Raw genomic sequence first — 19,655 nt, 5'->3', positions numbered from 1 at the left:
CTTAAAACTAGCAAATTAATTCCCTAAATATCTAAAGGGAGGTCCGAAAATATGAGCTTAGGAAAGCTCAAATTTTTGGCCACCATGATGGATTTTTGGGTGATTTATTTTGGTAAATTGTATTTTCAATTATCTCCTCAAAATCTCTTATTTTTCTTAATTTTATTTTTCCATCTCACAAAGATTTGATCATCTTATTTTCCTACCTTATATCTTCCTTGATTATTCTCCAAGTAATCTCTTTTGTCATATTATATTTCATGACAACACACCTTCCTTAAATTAATTATTCCTAGTCACCTTAATATTTAACTTTCCATAATTCTTTAACTCTCTTCTCCAAGTAATTTCCTTTTTACCATAATTCTTTCTACATTCTCCTACCATAATTCTTTCATTCATGAGCCTATAAATACCCCCTTCATACCTCTCATATTCTTCACACCAAAACTCAATTCTCTTATTCTTCTTTTCCCTAAACCTTTTCATACTTTTCTTCTCCTCTTTTCATACAAATATTATCCCGTATACCTTTGAAGTCAATTTTCGGGTACTTCTGGTCAGTTTTTGGACAAAATATTGTTCCTCTCAAAAAATCCTTGAGGTTAGGCTCAAGAATCACCCAATTCGGAGTTATATTGAAGGAGTTATGACCTTTGCAAGTTCTGCCTATTTTTTCCAACGAAAATTCAATTCTCTTTAATCCTATTCCTTTTATCTTCTTCATGGTTAGTTTTCTAAAATACAAATACCTATTTCAGAGCTATAAATTTATATTAAAGTATTATTTTAAAAGAGTTTTATAGTCCATGCACATTAGATTTGAGTTTATGTTGTGATAACCTTATGGTTATGTTATTTGTAAGGTGTATTCATGATTGAATTTTGAAAGTGCGAAGTGTTGATTGATATTTGGAATCAAGGTTCTTGAGGTTCTTTTTGTGTGGTTTTTCTAGCAAGGATCAAGGTACGTTTAGGTGGCTAGATACCTTTGAAAGTGATTGATTTGAATAACATGTTTTATATGATTTTATTGGTGATTGAATTAAATTGATTTGAATTATGTTTGGAGGTATTGATTTTAATATTTAATTTGTTTTAATAAAAGTATTTTGAATGATTAATTTTTAAATCATGTTTTGAATCACTTATTGTGTTTAAATAAAGGAATTGATTTTAAAGGTTTGTTGAATTAAATAAAAGGTTTTTCAAGAAAGAGTTATTGATTTTGAAAAGTTATTAATATGAGATTTTATTCTCAAGTATCTATTTAAAAGTTTTTGATTTTGAAAGTATGTGGAATTATTAAAAAGGAGTTTGAATTATATTGGAATTTATTGAACCATTGAATTATTATTATTAATGCTTTATAAGCATGTTGGTAATCCCATTATGCGGATTTGGTTTATTGATAAGGCCTTGGACTTTGTATGACCGGGTTTTCCTCAAGAATAGCCTTGTAATATAAGGAGACTAGCTTGGGGGGTGTGCACACTAGAGTGAGGAATTGGATTAAATGAAATTGGTTCTTAATAAAGGAATTGGTTTTATTAACTATTATTTTGAATATTGAATCATTGGAATCGGTTTTGGAATAATGAGTTTGGAACTTATTAGATTAATTATTGAAATTGATTATTAAAGCATGTTTGCAAATAAATTGAGTTTACATTATCTTGCACTTTTCGTACTCAGCATAGTTTAGGATTTGCTTCACCTAGTTTAGGAATGTCGGTCTTGTCTTTATTTTGAGTACCCTTAACAATGTTACTATTTTTATAAGTATTAATAAAAGAAAGTTGAGTTTTCCGCTGCGAGTTATGTTATTGAGTTAAGTATTTGAGTAGTCTTACGTAATCACGCGGCGATAACACTCCTTAGTCAATCTCTACGGTATAATTATATGTATTTACTAGTATTTCCGTAGAGGGAAATTTGAGGGTGTTACAGGAGGTTGCATGCAAGTAAACTCTCAAATGGGAGAACTTGGCAATAAAAAAAATTTGGCCCAATGTACACACTTATAGGGGTTTGGGGACATACAACCCCATATGCAATGTGAAGTAGGCTTATCAGAAAGTTATGGAAGACTTAGGGCTAATCTCAGACATCCCTGGGAAAGCGCAAAATGAATTGTTATTCCAAAGTTATGGAATTTACATGAAGCAATCCACTTTACACAGGTTGAAGAGTTATGTAATTGAGAAGTTGTTTTGGAGGTCATGATGTTTCATACTCTCTTTTGCCAATGTATGCTAAAATGTGCAGGGAGAGTGTGCATGGTGAGAATTTCTACAAGACATGATAATGCTAAGGCTTGGAATGATAAAGACATTTGCCCCAAAATTTTAAAATTGGTAAAAGAGCGGGATAGCTTAGGAAAGGCATGCTCAAGCTCTAACTGTAGAGCCTTCAAGTCCAAGTTAGAAGAATGTGAAATCCACACTAGTAGAAAAAAGGAGATTGACACCGGTTCAAAACCCCTCAATGCCACCGGTTTTGAACCGTTGAGCATTTGAGGGATGCCAATACTCCTATGAAAAGCCACCGGTTCAAAACCGGTGGCAATACTCCTTCAATTGTTCATACTCATTTCGATAAAGAATACAATCATTTGGACATGCATGTATCTTCTTATACTCCAAACCAAATGGACACATGAGCTTCTTAGCATAATAGTAAGACTTAGGAATTTCATTCCCATCAGGCAACATCTCACTTAATACGGTCAACAAAGAAGTAAAACTATTGTCCGTCCACCCATGCTTTGACTTAATGTTAAAAAGTCTTAGCACGGCTGATAGTTTGGAGTATTTTTTGCACCCAGTATACAAAGGCTTTTTGGAAGCCTCCGATAATAACTCAAACACGCCACCTTCAACACTATGCAACATCTCATCCACGTCTTCATCCTCGACCTCATCCACCTGATCATCCTCAGCTCCATCCTCACCTTATCAATAATATTATTCATCATTCTCTTATTCTTCGTCCACATGAATCTCATTGCTTCTATCATGCACATCATTACCATCAAGATCCCCACTGTACCCTCCATCTTCATCGTGCCAAATCCACACATGGTATTTAAGCCTAAACCCAAGAAAAAATACATGATCTCTAATAATTGCAACACTGTTGACCACCTTCACATTATTACAATCAACACAAGGACAATAAAGGCCTTTGTCACCCATTTTGCGTTGATAAGATAAAGCCCTCTCGCAAAACTCTTGAACCCCATTCCAAAATTCCAAGGTATCACGTCTACCATACATCCAACCACGATCCTTCTCCATTTAGTAAATTATCTCTAAACATATATAGCAACACATTATGAATAATGTACAATTGCTACATATTTTATGTAAATCAACTTCAAGTACACACCGTGAATATACCGTTCATATAGTGAAAAAATGCATGTTTCCAAAGTGTCCTTATCACTCCAACCTAACCCATCCTTGAATGTCTACTCTCACTAGTAAATGTATGTCAACTTTCCAATTTTAAGGAAAATCCGGTAGCACTTCCCTCTAATTCTTCAAGTACACGATGTAGATAATTACTTACCCACATATGTACCCAGAGAACATGGTGAGGAAATGGTAAGCCAAGATGTTCCTTAAAATCGAAAAGAAGTCATACATTCACCACCTAAGTGAGAGTAAACATTCAAGAACAGTCCCAATCGGGGACTATTCAAGACTTTCTCCTAATGAGAAAGGCTTGAACGGGTATCTAGGCATATGATGATGCAAGCATTTTATATATTGTTGTATTTATTTGTAATTAAACAATACACAAGTTGTAATATCATGAAATTTTTTTTATTACATGGATAAATAGAAAGAAATATAGCTTATAATTCATACCAATATAGCAAGTACAATGGATGTACACTTTTGAACTTCCCACTTGAGCTAAATATGTAGTCTTCAAGCTAAACTCGTACTTCACATATGAATCTATAAAAAAAAAAAAAAAAAAAAACACAAAAATTAGGTTAAACATTATGTATGAACTATTTTTTTTTCTCATAACATATCAATATTACCTAGTCTTAGGTGTCTAAGGCTTGAAATCACATCAAAAGAGCATTATTTTAAGTTTTAAGATGCATTTTACTCAAAATGGCCCAAATAAGGCTTATATGACTTCTACTTTGCCCGTTTTCTACATTTCTTATCAAATGAACTATTTCTTTCTCATAACATGTCAATATTACCTAGTCTTAGCTGTTTAAGGTATGAAATCACATCAGAAGAGCATTATTTTAAATTTTAAGACGCATTTACTCAAAATGGCCCAAATAAGGCCTATATGACTTCTACTTTGCCCATTTTCTACATTTATTATCAAATGAACTATATCTTTCTCATAACATGTCAATATTACCTAGTCTTAGGTGTCTAAGGCATGAAATCACATCAAAAGAGCATTATTTTAAGTTTTAAGACACATTTTACTCAAAATGGCCCAAATAAGGCCTATATGACTTTAACTTTGCCCGTTTTCTACATTTCTTATCAAATGAACTATTTATTTCTCATAACATGTCAATATTACCTAGTGTTAGGTGTCTAAGGCTTGAAATCACATCAAAAGAGTATTTTACTGAGTTTTAAGACGCTTTTTCATCCTAAATGGCCCAAATATGACCTATATGACTTCTACTTTACCCATTTCCTACATTTCTTATCAAATGAACTAGTTCTTTCTCATTCCAATATAGCAAGTACAATGGAGGTACACTTTTGAACTTTCCACTTGAGATAAATATGTAGTTTTCAAGCTAAACTCGTGCTTCACATATAAATCTATAAAAAAAACAAAAAGATACGAAAGTTAGTAATTAATTAGTGGCTACATATATTGCTAAGCTAAAACATATCATTCATCAAACTAACAATTGTTAAACTATCTATTCACTAATTTTTTCAAAATTACTCATTAAAACAACCTAAAATTACCCATTAAAACATACCAAAATTCAACTAATTAAGTAACATGGTCACTAATCTCTAATTTTTTCAAAATTACCCATTAAAACAACATAAAATTGCCCATTAAAACATACCAAAATTCAAAAAATTAAGTAACATGGCCACTAATCTCTAATTTATTTAAAATAATCCATTAAAACAACCTAAAATTACCCATTAAAATATACCAAAATTCAACTAAGTAACAAGGTCACTAATCTCTAATTTATTTAAAATTACCCATTAAAACAACCTAAAATTACCCATTAAAACATACCAAAATTCAACTAATTAAGTAACAAGGTTACTAATCTCTAATTTATTCAAAATTGCCCAATAAAACAACCTAAAATTCAGAAAAATTGGAGTAAAATTATATTCAAACCTTAACTTTAATTTGCCTAACAATTGTTCAAAATGCAAAAGAGAATAATTTAAGTAAATATTTGAAAATAATTGTTCAAAATGCCAAAAAAATTAATACTAACCCTAGGTTGAAGAGTTGGAAGGGGAGGAGAGATGGAGGGCAGTGGACGGCGGTCGGTGGTGGAGGAACCAGGGGCTTGGTGCGGCAGCTTGGCACGGTGGCTGTGGAGAACCTCGGGGATTGGGCGAACCTCGGGGCTGTGGCCTTTGGCGAACCTCAGGGCGGTGGCTGTGGAGAACCTCAACGGATGTGGCTAATCGCAGGGTTGTGGTGCGGCGGCGCGGCTATAGTGGAGAACTTGGGGTTGTCGACCTTGCTAAGAGTGGAATGAAGAGGGAAAGGAAGAGGCTGCTCTGGTGGATGCAAGTCGCGCAGTGGTGGAGGGGGTTTTGAGGCAGGTGTCATCAGTGGTGGCATATGTGGTGGAGGGGTTTCGTAGAGGAGAGAGCACAAGCACGAAGTGAATATTGAGAATTGAAACTAAAGTGAAGTGACAAAGAAATCGAAAGAAGAACGAAGAAGAGAAAGAGGAGCGAGGCAGGTTTTTTTTTTTTAAATTTGGCACCAGTTCAAACCGGTGGGATAATTATTTGAACCAGTGCCAATATGCTTGGTAAAAAATCCTGCCCATTTTTTCCCCACCGATTTTTAAAAACCGGTGGGCATTGCTCAGTGCTAAAATGGAATTTTCTACTACTGCCATGAGGGCAAATCTCAGTTCCCTCTAAGCCTAAACAATAAGGTTTGTTCATGTGAGGCTTGATAAGTGACAGGGGTGCCATGTAGGCATGCAATTAGGGCCCTTGTTAGTTGATGCAAAGTTAGACCCATATGACTTTGTTAGTTCCTAGTACTTTGTGAAGTCCTATAAATGGGCTTATAATGTCAACACTAACCCAATTCCTGCTGAGTCAGGCAAATGTATTATGCCTCCTAAGATGAAGAAAGGGTTTGGAAGACTAAGTAGGAATAGAAAAGGGAAGAAGGGGAACATCAACCAGGCAAAAAATGAAGAACAATTAAATGCAAGAAGTGTGGCTGCTTTTGACATAATTCCAAGGCTTGTAAGGGGGGATTAATTAATTACTGGAAAAGAGGTAAAGGCATTCGAGCTTGTTATCATCAAGAATCCTAGAGTTAGAGACCAATCTAAGGCAGTAAAGGCAACAACTTCTCAGTCCGCAACATCTTTGAAGAAAGAAAAAGATTCTACAAAGACAAGAAAGAAAAGGAAGACCCTCAACTCAAGCTTCAATAGAATTGATAGCTTCATAGTTGCCTAGCCAACCAGTAAACCTGTCCAAGCTCACATTCAGTCTCCAAGTTTCTAAGTGTTTGGCAATTGATGTACTTAACTATGCTTTTTTGGTACTATAGTCCAGTTTTTGGACAAGGTTTTTTTATTGGGCAATGTTGGCAAACATCTAGAATTATCTCTACTTATGAATTGTGCCAATGGTTGCCATTTTGTCTTTTTAGAATTTTGCTTTTAGTTCATTACATTGAAATATAATAGAATTTTGGGTTTGGATTCAATACTAACTTAACAATGTATATAAAACACAAAGTATGCCAATTATTTATCATTTCTCATTCATTAACCTAGAAATTACAATCTTCAATTACTCATACTCAATCAATTACATGGCATGACTAAAGGACACTTTACACCAATCTCATTTGAGAGAAACAAAGAGTAAAATCAGGTACATGACGAGCAATCCTAACAACCATGTAAATGTAGTTTGCAAATTCATATGCTCTGTTGTATCACCTAAAAGTCAAAAAAATTGTGGCACCGATGGGAGAAGTCAAAACCTAGAGTGTACCAATGAAAATTTCTCTTACATTTAAATGGAACGATTTTGAAAGAGACAAAACATGTTAGGAACCCAAAAAGGAACACATGCACGTAATTAAAGGGCGAAGGGAGTTACATTATCCAAGGTGAATAAGTACACTTTTTCTCTCTACCATTTGAAATTATAGATTAAAAATATTTGGGTTGGTTTAGATCTTGAGTTTGTGTATGTCAACTAATTCAAATCAAAACTAGGTTTTGGATCGTTCAATGCATGGGTCGTTACTTAGATTATTTTTCTTGAAATGTGTTACATATTTGTGTTATATGCGTCAGAGTTGTTTTGGAATTTAGTTAGGTATATATACATAGATATTGTGTTGGCGTATATAATGACAAATTTAGTTTAACTTATATTTTAAGTTTAGGAGATGAAAAGATTATTTTATTGTTTATGTGATGTGCACTACTTAGTTTAACTTTGATTTATTATTTTGGAAATGAAACACTTTATTTTCTTACTTAAATTTGCAAGTTTTGGAATGCATAATGACTTAAACATTATTTATTTATTTATTTTATCTATACTATATATTAAAAGGCGTTCCTTTTAAAGAAACAGTGCCACGTGACACTATTCAAAGTACATGCGACACATAAACTTGCAACTTCATTTAACAAAATAAATAAATTATGGTTTGATCTAGATTTGAACGCGTAACCTCCATCAAATAAAGGTTATACACTTACCATCTCAACCAACATTTATTAGTGTTTTAAATTTCACATAATTAACATTATATATTCCTTTCAAATTAGAGTTTATTTAATTTATTTATTCTTCACAAGATTAGAAAATAAATACATACTACATATGAGGTAAAAAAAAAAACATAACATCCGAGGCAACGCCCGGATCACACACTAGCTATACAAACAGTTGAACATAATTATTAAATTAAAGAAGTACAAAGTAAAACTAGCAATCCGAGATATCGTCCGGGACACACACTAGTTTTTTTAATATTAAAAAGGGAATATAAAAATGAAAGATTAGGGGAGGTGAGGTGACATGTGGCATATATGAGTAATTATGGTGACATGTGGCTTAACATAGAATTTTGATTTGTGTTTTTAAATACTACGAGTAAAATAAAATGTAAATATAGACTAAGTATAGATAGAATTTGATTACTTTGGCTATTAGGTTAAATTCATTTCAAGCCACCATCTCTTTTGGTTTGAGTTAGTACAAATTTCGGATCAATTTTTGGTTCATTCTTTAGAGTTGGGTTAGATATGGATCAATTTTGTCGGGTCTATTTAAATACGGAATATATATTGGTCTTGATTAAAGCGTTGAGTTCATTCAACAAAAGAGTAAAGTCAAAATCATCTTTTGTTATTGAGTCAATCTCATTCTCATGCTAATAAAACACAGTACTCTCTTTGCCCAAAGAGGCTGCATTTCTTCATTTATCAACAAGTCAATCCTCTGTTATACAACTTTAACTCCCCACGTTCTTCCAAACTATCATCATCTTAGACAGCATGACTCTTCCAAAAGGCAGAACACTGATCAATCAATTGCACAAAAGAATTCCCAAATCACCAAATTTGGAAGATGTGGTTCCACCCACGAAGCAGAAATGGTATTTAATGGTATGCCTGTTAAAAATATCATTACTTGGACAGCTTTGCTTACGGTATATGCAGAAAATGGGCTGCTTGTGAATGCACGGAAGGTGTTCGATGAAATGCCGCAACGAAATATTGCATCTTGGAATGCGATGATCACTGGTTATGTGAGGAATGGTGTGGGAGTTAGTGAAGCTTGCGAGTTGTTTAATAGGATGCCGGACAGAAATGCAGTGTCTTATGCTGCCATGATCACTGGTTTTGCTCGTGCTTTTATGTTCGAGGAGGTGGAGAGATTGTACAATGATATGCCTAGAACTTGGCGTGACCCTGTTTGTTCTAATGCTTTGATTTGTGGGTATTTAAAGGCAGGTGAATTGAATGAAGCTTTTCGGGTTTTTTCGGGGATGGTGGAAAAAGATGTTTCTTGGACGTCAATGGTAGATGGGTATTGTAAAAAAGGATATATAGAGGATGCTAGAGAACTGTTCAATATGATGCCTGTGAAGAATGTAGTTTCTTGGACAGCAATGATTAGAGGGTATATGAGGGGTAGAAATTTCAAAGATGGGTTTCTTCTGTTTTTGTCTATGAGAAGGGATGAGATTGTGAGGGTTAATCCTATGACTTTAACCACAGTTATTGAAGCTTGTACTAACAATGACCGATATGAAGAAGCTTGTCAATCCCACGGTTTAGGTTTCCGCATGGGATTTGAGTGTGATCTAATATTATGCAATGCTCTCATCAATATGTATGGTAAAATTGGCTGTCTAGAAACTGCCATTAAGCTGTTCAATCATATGAGCAAGAAAGATATAGTTTCTTGGAATTCCATGATTTCATCCTATGTTCATTCTAATCAGGTTGACGAAGCTTATAGTCTTTTTCAAAATATGCCAAGAAGGGACATTTTTTCTTGGACAACAATGATTGGAGGGTTTTGTGGAAAAGGTGATATGGCAAAATCAATCCATTTGTTCGACATGATGCCATGTAAGGATGATGTTGCTTGGACTGCTGTTATTTCAGGATTGGTTAACAGTGAGAGACCTACTGAAGCTATTTATTGGTACATTAGGATGACTCGAGGATCCTTCAGACCAAATGTTCTTACTATGAGCAGTGTGATCAGTGCTGCTGCTGGTTTAGCTAATTTAATCATTGGCTTGCAACTTCATGCTTGTGTTGTGAAGATGGAAATGGAGCTTGATTTGTCGATTCAAAATTCCTTGGTGACAATGTACTCGAAATGTGGAAATGTTTCTGATGCATATCATGTCTTCATGAAGATTGCTTCACCAAATGTCATTTCATTTAATTCGATGATCACAGGCTATGCTTTCCATGGTCTTGGGGAAGAATCACTTCGGTTATTTGAACAAATGGAGAAAAAGGGGCTGGAACCTAATGAAATTACCTTCCTTGGTGTTCTTTCTGCCTGCATGCACTTGGGTTTAGTTCAAAAAGGACAAGAGTATTTCAAATTGATGAAATCAGCCTATCATTTAGAGCCAGGGCCTGATCACTATTCATGCATGATTGATCTTCTTGGCCGAGCAGGATTACTTGACCAAACAGTTAATGTTATCCATTCAATGCCATTTGAACCTCATGCTGGAGTTTGGGGAGCGCTTCTGGGTGCAGCACAGTCCCACTTGCGTATTGATGTTGCAAAGCTTGCAGCTAAAGAAATTTTGAGACTGGAACCAACTAACACAACCCCACATGTGGTCTTGTCGAAAATATTTTCAATTTTAGGAGAAAAGGAGACGGAAGAGGTTAGACAGATGCAAAAATTAAAGGGTAAAACTCCAGGCTGTAGTTGGGTGTTGGTGACAGAAAATAGTAATTAGTTTTAGTTGGAGATGAACCTTGCATGAATCATGAATGTGATGTACTGGGGGGCAGATATCTCAGATATGTTTGGTCTGTGGGTTTCATCCGGATTGATCATTATAGATTTATGATAGGAAGATGAACTTGAGTAGTCAAGGTGCTTTACTGTATATCAGGAGGTATGGCTGAATTACACCTTTCAAATTTATTACGTATAAAATATTTTTGATTCTAATAAATATTCAACCTGAGCTGAAGTTTTATGTTTTCTTCCTTTATGATGCATAATAGATTACGTGGATTGGTCACATTTCATATCAAAGCTTATTTGCTGATCTTGTTTCCTTGCTGAGAGGAGACAAACTGAAAAGGAGAAAGTGCACAGATTAAAGGCATGGTCTTCGACAAGTCCAAAGTACAAATTCCGTGGCTGGTGTCTTTCTCTAAGGTAAAACAAGAAGCCTTGGTCTTACAGCTATTTTTAGATGACAAGTTCACGTTTTACACTTTGTAACTTTGAAAATTATTGTTGTTGCTGCAAAGCCCTGTCATGTACGAAATGATTATGCACTTATAGTTAGCCTCAAGCCTTTAGTGTTGCTGTACTGTTGATTTTTTTAAGGGATTAAATAAGACCGAGTACTTGACTCCATATGGTGCTGATTAATGTGGAACTTTTAATTGCAAGCAAAGATGGTACAAGTTTCTGAGTGAACAGATAAATAATAGCAATCAATGACCAGAGAGCTTCCATATTATATATTTCAAAAACAAATTGGTATTGTGCCTTTAGATATTGGTTGAAATCTTGATCATTTGGCCCAAAAATGCAACAGATAAAGAGACAGTAGGAGGGAAGAATTGTACCTGAGTAAAGAATATCTCAATTACATTGAGGTTACATATGTAAATGAGGAGGATGATGGAAGAGTGGGTACAGGGTAAGAAAGGAAGCTAGAAGATAGATGGATGAGCTGTAATCTCATTCTAATCAAGAATTTAATTGTGAGGAGATAACATGGTGTGCGAATGTCAGCTGGTTGGGTATCCCTTCCAAATACTAATTGTATTAAAAATTGTTGCTTATGTCGCCATGCCTGAAAATCTTGTATTAAATATTGCTCTTTCTTTTTCTCACTTTACTCGCCTTTTTTTGTAAAATCTTTCAACTGATTATCTTGTTATGTTCTTTCTCTATGTCGTATGGTTTCCTTATGATACAAGTTAGCCGACCTCAAACTATTTTGGGAATAAGGCTTTATTGTTGTTGTTGCTGCTGCTGTTGAGTAAAAAAAAAAAAAAACTAATGCAGCATTTCACTAAAATGGGGCCCTTTTTTCAATGCAACACTTTCTTTATGGAAATATACTACACTATTTTATTGTATATCTACCCTTACATAGTTACATGGTCTCCACTCCTACCCCATTCATACAATTTTATTACTCCCTTTGTTTGTATTTAAGTGCCCCTCTTTGACTAATGATATCTTTACTTATCAATGCACAACTTTTACTAATATTATCTTTACTTATCAATCAGTATAAATCTTTTAAAAAAATTTAATAATAATAAATAAATAAATAAATTGATTTATGGAAACTATGCTTTAAGATAATTCTAGCAAGTACTCATTAATTATATTTTATCTTACGTAAATTGGTCAAAGTGGTGCATGTAAATAATGTCAAAATCAAACTGAGGTGCTTAAATAAAAACGGGGGGAGTATTTATTTTATCTCACATCCCTAACTTTTAACTTAATTTTTAACCCACTTTCCTTTTTTCTTTAAAAAAAAAAAAATTTATTCCCCAATTAATGTCACATAATATTTTAACAAATTCAATTCAACAGCCTAATATTTCGTGTCAGTCAAAGTGTTGCATTAAAAAAAACGAAGGGAATAATTTTATAATTCAGTTGCACTCCTACACCTTGATTGGGAAGGGCTGATGGACTATCATTCCTTCCCTCCCTTGAAAAACTTGTTTTAGAGAGGCTATTCAAGTTGAACAGATAGAGAAAATGGAAAAAAAGGGGTGGGAAAATTTCATCCTCATCAGCTCTGCGATCATAGCAGCAGCGCAAGGCACAATTGTATTTACTACCGCGTTTTTTTATGTGACATCGCTGGTAATTTGGCATATGCAGTTCTGTGGAGCTGATATGTGTTATGGTGTATCCCAGTGTCTAAGACCTTAATTTCAAACATTTTCAAATTTCAATGGAAGACTACAAATAGAATCACTGGAAGAAATGAGAACTAGGAGAGGTTCCTCTCTCTTAGGCAGCTGCTTCCTGTAATTTCATTGACAATCCCTGTTTTTCCCCTTCATAGGGGTCATCTCTCCTGAAGATTTGGGTTGTTCCAATAGACAACATGGCATAGCTATATTTTTTGCTCGTTCGTCTTGAAAGTCCGGAAATATGGGAGAACTCTGAGATGACTTCAGGGTAAGTTGTTGGGGAGCTGTTCCGTAGCTTCTCGTTTTCCATTGACAATCAACAATTGGCCCAATTTGAGTTATGTCTCATTGTCTTGCAGGAGTGATATTTTTGAGGTGTAAGAGATACAGAATGGTAGACCAGATTCCAGAAGCGAAAGTGCATCTAAAAATGAGATGTTGGACAGATTTTCAGGTTGCTGCTGGCAAAGAACACAATTCAGATCCACCTGTAATCCCCAGATAGCCATTCTATCTTTATTCCCTATTTTGCAGTGCAAGCCAGAGAATAAAGATACTCTTAAGTGAAAGCTTTATTATTATTATCGATCACCCTTCTCCAAACCACCTTCTCAAAGCTTCCTCTCATATGTAAGTACATTGAGAAGCAATCACTCTCTATAAAAGACTCCCAGCAGGCAGCTTCAGATACATATACTCTATACAAGCCCATATATTCTTCAAAATCCATGTTGCAGATCGAGGAATATTATTCATGGAAAAAACATCTGCATTTTGTATATATTAGCCTTGCACCCATGTCACTCAGAGCTTATCCTTTTTTACAGCAAGGCCTGAGAAACTTAGTAAGTGCAGCTTTATTCCACATGTGTAAGTCTTTAATGTTCCATCCACCAGCTTTATTCATAGCTTTTCTTTTTTTTTTTTTAATTTCCAAAGATTACCCTTCAGGGAAAAACTAAAATCCCCTTAATATGCCCAGATAATTTTTAGATGTACTGCTTTGCTTTTTAACTACCTTAAAATCCAGCATTATTAACCTTGATGTTTTTGAAAGCCATATGATAGAATCTTCGCAAAAATGTAGGTATTCAGCTTCGTTTTATGATCTATTATTACTCGTAATCTTTCCTTTTTAATTATGGGACTTTTCATTACCTGTAAAAAGTATACTCATATGGCTTATACTCTTATATTGGTCAGGAAATGAGACTTATGAGAGTCCAAGAAATTGATTACGGTTCAAAGCTTCCGATGTTCAGGGAATGTTGTGAAAGCCTGAAAGGATCATAACCAAGAAGCATCATGCTGATAATTCAATACCTTGAACTCCTAAAAGGTTTTCACTCTGAAATCTGAAAATCCAAGTTGTTTTAATGCTGGTATTTGTATTAAGTTGACTACAGTAGCTTAACAATTTGAAGATCATCTCAATGGTATACAATGTTCAGCACCCCTTTATTCAATAAAGCTCTTCCCTCTTTCTATAGTAGTTTTGCCCTCTTTTGCTTTATTTTTCAAAAAACAATACTATTTTTTTTTTCTTTTTATTCAAAAAAATTAAAAAAAAAAATAAATTAAAAAAAAAAAAAAAATCAACCCCAAGCTAGCGTACTATATTAGCCTTTCTGAAAATTTGCTACATTTTATTTTTCGCGATTTTTAACACACATGCACTAAAAATTCTAAGGTGATCATTTAAGTGATTTTCTCAAATTACCTGTATATTTTTACAAACAATCCTTTTAATGATTTTCTTTCAAATGAAAGACGATCTTTTAAAGGGGTTTTCTTTTAAAGGAGATTTTGCAGTGTTTGTGGTGCCATGTCACTCATTTTGATCACCTTAAAAGTGTCTTGCACGCATACTTAATTTTATCAGTCTTATCTTCAATTATCTATTTTTTAAATTACTGAAAGGCAAGTATGTATTTTGAAATAACATTAAATCAAATCTAAGAATCTGCAGTTTATTGCAACATTTGCAAAGTACTAAAGAACGAAGAAAGTATATATCACACTATTTACATGTACAATGGTCAATGGTTGAACCAAAAATATATACAAGTATGATGGTACAAAATTATAAAACCAAGGATTTGACTTCTAATGCTTCTAATAACAGATTGTAAGCTTGTAACATAGACAAAAAGATCACAGTATCTTTGAGCATGCATCAAACCAAATCAAACCCAACCTGTGATATTATTTCATACCAGTTTCAAAGGAAGACTGTCAGGCTCGCGGTCAAGCAATGGATTGAATCTTTGTAGGTTGATTACCATGAGTGCGGGAGGTGTTTATAGTGTCCTGTACCTTCTACTTCCTTCCTATAGCTGTTTCGTCGCTTTGGGATCCAAATGCCTTCGTTGACAAGAGCAAAACTACGCCGTGCATTATAATCATCATTAGCAGTAGCAATGTTCCATTCAAGAGATTTGAAGCTCTTTTCTTTTTTATCTTTCTTCTTTTTCTTGCCATAGATGCAGTCGTTACATAGAAACATTAAGCCGAAGATCGCTGCTCCGCAGCCAATAAGATCTATTAGGCAGTTCATCTTCCTTTTTCTTGATAAACAAAACTTTGTTACTGTATGATAAAATGCAGAAGTTAGAAATGAAACTTCAGCTAGTTTTTAAAGTCATAGAATAATTTTGTTACAAGTTTTGATGAATAATCTTTGCTATAATAATATGGAAAAGGCGGTTTGAATTAGTTTAAGCTAAACTGGTTCATGAATATGATTGGAATATTAATTTGACTTATTACGTTGCTTTGTGTAATAATTATCTGAAATGCCTTTGGACTAGTTCTGATCTAGTTAAGATAAGGATTAACAATAAATAATTAAAAAATAAAGTCTAATCTCTCATTAACAGGTTTTTATGACATGCATTTTTCTGAAGATATGATATTAATAAATTGTTTTCTTCTTTTCAATTTTCTACTACACTTTTAGAAATGTCTATACACCCTTAAAAAAAAATGGAAGATTATCTAAAACACTTCTCCACATCTTCACAACCCATTTTCAAAGTATATTGCATCAAGGGGACCAATTATGTAGAAATATTCTCATCAATAATAATAACTTTTACTAAAACAGACACCGGGAGTGACACGTGTCATATCCTGGTGCTTTTTTTTCCCTCAAAAACTCCCCTTCCCTCTTTAACTTTTTTTTTTTTTTTAATAATATTTGATTTTATAATAATATCATTCCAAATCTTTTATTTATTTATTTTTTTGACACAAACCGGAAGCGCAAATATTATTAAGGCGTCAAGTTTGCAATATCGTTACAAATGACCTCTTGTAATTCACAAGGGTACTCTTCGAGCCACACCCGATACAATTGCAACTTAACTTAGCTAAACAATGCGCAACTTCATTACCCGCTCTTCTCACAAAGGATAAAGAAGCTCTTCGACAGTCATTCGATAGCTTCAGAATATCCTTGACCACCTTGCCATACTCATTTGGAGGAGTGGAACCCTTTTTCATATGATGAAAGGGCTTGAGGTTGTCAGTTTCTAGCACAAAATCACGAAAGCCTGCTTCAATAGCCAACACCAAACATTGTCTCATCGCCAAAGCTTCGCCCACATCAACCTGAAATTCCCCCTGGAGGCACGCACAGCAGGCCATCACAACGTCACGCAAAACGCCCCCATACCCAAGCTTCTTCTGACCAAAAAAGGCAACATCAGTATTAAGTTTATACACGCCATTACTAGGGGATTTCCAAACTGATTCCAACAGCAGGGCTGGTGGCTTCACCTTAGCCTTCTCACACTCATCAGCGTATTCTCCAACAAGGCTAGCAGCCTTATGAATCACATCAACCACAAGTTTCTGCTTTCCTTCAAAGACCCACCCATTACGCCTCAACCACACCCCCAAGCTATACACCAGAACATATCCCACCACCTAGCCTCTGTAATTTTAATTCTCACTGCAGCACACCACTCATTGAATCGACCTTCCCCACCTACCTTAGTATCCAACCTCAGAGCAGAAAATTTCCAAATCGGTTCAATACTCGGACACAAGAGCAGCATATGTTCGAGTGTTTCTTCTCCTTCCCCGCACATAGGACACAGCTTGTCCACATCTAAACCCCTTGCCACAAGACCACATTTCGTAGGCAAGCTATTTTTGACACTACGCCACGCGAAAAATTTAACCTTTGGAGGAATATTAGCATGCCATATGTTTTTCCACGTAAACTCATTCCTACTTATTGAAGTAGAGGCCCTGCCCAGCTCAAACTCCTCAATCAACAGATTATAAGCACTTTTAACACTATAATTTCCGTCTTTCGAGTAGTGCCATATCCACTCATCTCTTTCAGCAAAAATTGGAATCGGGATACTACTAATGTTCAAAACTTCCCTCTGATTAAACAGCTCATTGAGCACACCCATATTCCACTTATTGTCAATCCACAGCTCGTTGACATAATTTGGAATTCTAACATCATCACCCCTCAGCGACATAGTACGAAAATCTGGGAGTTTCGGGATCCATGGATCATTCCAAATCCAAATGCTACTCCCCGAGCCAACACACTTCCTATCCCCCTTTGCAATCACATCCCTAACACTCATTATTGATCTCCAAGTGAAGCTCGAATTAGAGGTTACCTTTGCTTCCAGAAAAGACGAATGAGGGAAATACTTTCCCTTTAGCACACGAGACATAAGGGAAGTCTCATTAGTCAGAATTCGCCAAGCTTGTTTTGCTAGCATTGAATTGTTGAACATCTGCATATTCCGGAAGCCCATACCCCCATTATTTTTTGCACGATACATCTTGTTCCACGCTACCCAGCAAATCTTCCTTTCTTCCCCTTTTTGACCCCAGAAAAAATTCCTACACATTCTTTCCACCTCTTTAAGGATGCTAATCGGAATTGAAAAGCATTGCATTGCATAAGTAGGAATAGCTTGAGCGACAGCCTTGATGAGAATTCCCGACCTGCTTGTGATAAAAATTTTTCTTTCCAACCTTTAAGTTTCTTCCAGGCCCGATCCTGAATACTTTTGAAAACAATTTTTTTAGACCCCCCAATGTAAGTAGGAAGGCCTAAATATTTTTCATGTCCATCGACAGCCTTAAAAGCTAACTTCATCTGAAGCATATTTTTCTTCTCTAGATCAATGTTTCGGCTAAAAGACACCTCCGATTTTTCCATATTCAGTTCCTGACCCGACGCCACTTCATAGGTTGAAAGAATTTCCAGCACTTTATCAGTTTCATCTTCATTTGTCCGGACAAAAAGCAGGCTATCATCTGCAAAAAACAAGTGAGAAATAGGCTCAACATGTCTCCCCACCTTAACACCATGGATCAACTTCCTTCTTTCCGCGTCTCTCAGAAGAGCCGATAAGCCCTCCGCACACATAATGAACAGAAAAGGAGATAGGGGATCTCCTTGACGGAGTCCTCTACTCGGCTTAAAAACTCGAACGTGCCCATTCACAAGCACATCAATAGAGACCGATGACACACAATTCATAATATTTCTCACAAAAGGCTCCGGAAACCCGAATTTTGTCATCATTTTTTCCAGAAAGTCTCATTCTACTAGCTCTGTCATATGCCTTACTCATGTCAAGCTTCAACCCCAAAAAACCTTTCTTCCCCGTCTTCTTTTTTCGCAGATAGTGAAAGCATTCATAAGCCACTAAAATGTTGTCTGTAATTAATCTACCCGGCACAAAACCACTCTGGGATTCACTGATAATGTTATATTATCTTTATGACAAATATATATTCCTTTTTATTTGGTGTTCATAATTATTCTATATACATTTACCTAAATAATTATTTCAACTCCTTTTTAATTATCTTTTAAATGGAGTATTATTAGATTTTGTCAAAAAAGTGATAATAAATTGATTCATATAAGAGATGTTATAGAAATTAATTTAAAACATCACTTAATTTTTTTTTTCAACTAGCTAATATTTTATTTCAATTCCAATATAACTATATATTTAAGTTAATTACAATTTTGTTTATGAAATTTTACTACTATACGTACATATTAAGGATTTATAGAGTATAGTATAGGCTTATAGCTATAAAATAAAAGTTGTGTTTGACAAATGATTTTTTTAGATATAAAAGGGGATACAGTATTTATAATTTTGTGTATGTTTGCACTTTTGCTAATAGTTTTAGTAGAAATTTTAGTAGACTTACTGTGCATGGCACGGACCTTAAGCTAGTTTTTATCTCCTTTAAAGTCATTTTAAATGATCAAAAAAAATAGTTTTGAATATATAATTTATCAAAAATATAAAATATATCACGGACATTAGAGTATTATATTGCAAGCTCTACGTGATGTTGCCATTTAAGGGAACTAGACAACTAGTGAGTAGTGATACAAGAATTTGCCACCAACTCTCCGTCTCACAACTTGCCAATTGATTCATTCTTCTTTCCTTTTTTCTTTTCTTTTCTCTTCTCTTCTTTTTTTTTTTTAGTTTGTCAACAAGGGCAATAAATAGAAACTTGGTGCTTGTATTGTCAGAGGGCGGAAGTATTAGTTCCTAGGAATACTTCAATGCCCATAAAATTCAATTTTCAGGAAATGTTATGACTTGTTTAGTTGTATGATGGAATTAACATTATTTCATGGAAGCTTCATTTACCTAGGTGAATAGGTAAGTAAATTCCTCCATTTCATCGCATTTTAAGCTTTCAAGGAAGATCTAACTCTGTGAGATCACCAACCAAACAAAACGGCACATGAATCCACTTCCTA

The 19,655-nt window shown here is 34.7% G+C and overlaps 1 pseudogene across 1 annotated transcript; it reads left to right on the top strand.

Annotated features, from left to right (window-relative positions):
- Positions 1–8,606: 8,606 nt before the first annotated feature.
- LOC145576633 (pentatricopeptide repeat-containing protein At1g53600, mitochondrial pseudogene) lies at positions 8,607–13,119 on the top strand (annotated as a pseudogene). Its single transcript, XR_014098500.1, has 3 exons — positions 8,607–10,869; positions 10,982–11,138; positions 13,030–13,119. The product of XR_014098500.1 is annotated as a pentatricopeptide repeat-containing protein At1g53600, mitochondrial pseudogene (transcript).
- The last annotated feature ends 6,536 nt before the right edge of the window (positions 13,120–19,655 follow it).

This window comes from Chenopodium album, chromosome 13 (assembly GCF_948465745.1).
Source record: "Chenopodium album chromosome 13, dcCheAlbu1.1, whole genome shotgun sequence".
NCBI lineage: Eukaryota > Viridiplantae > Streptophyta > Magnoliopsida > Caryophyllales > Amaranthaceae > Chenopodium > Chenopodium album.
Note: the sequence above shows the minus strand (reverse complement) of the source record. Positions and strands in the feature narration are given on the sequence as shown.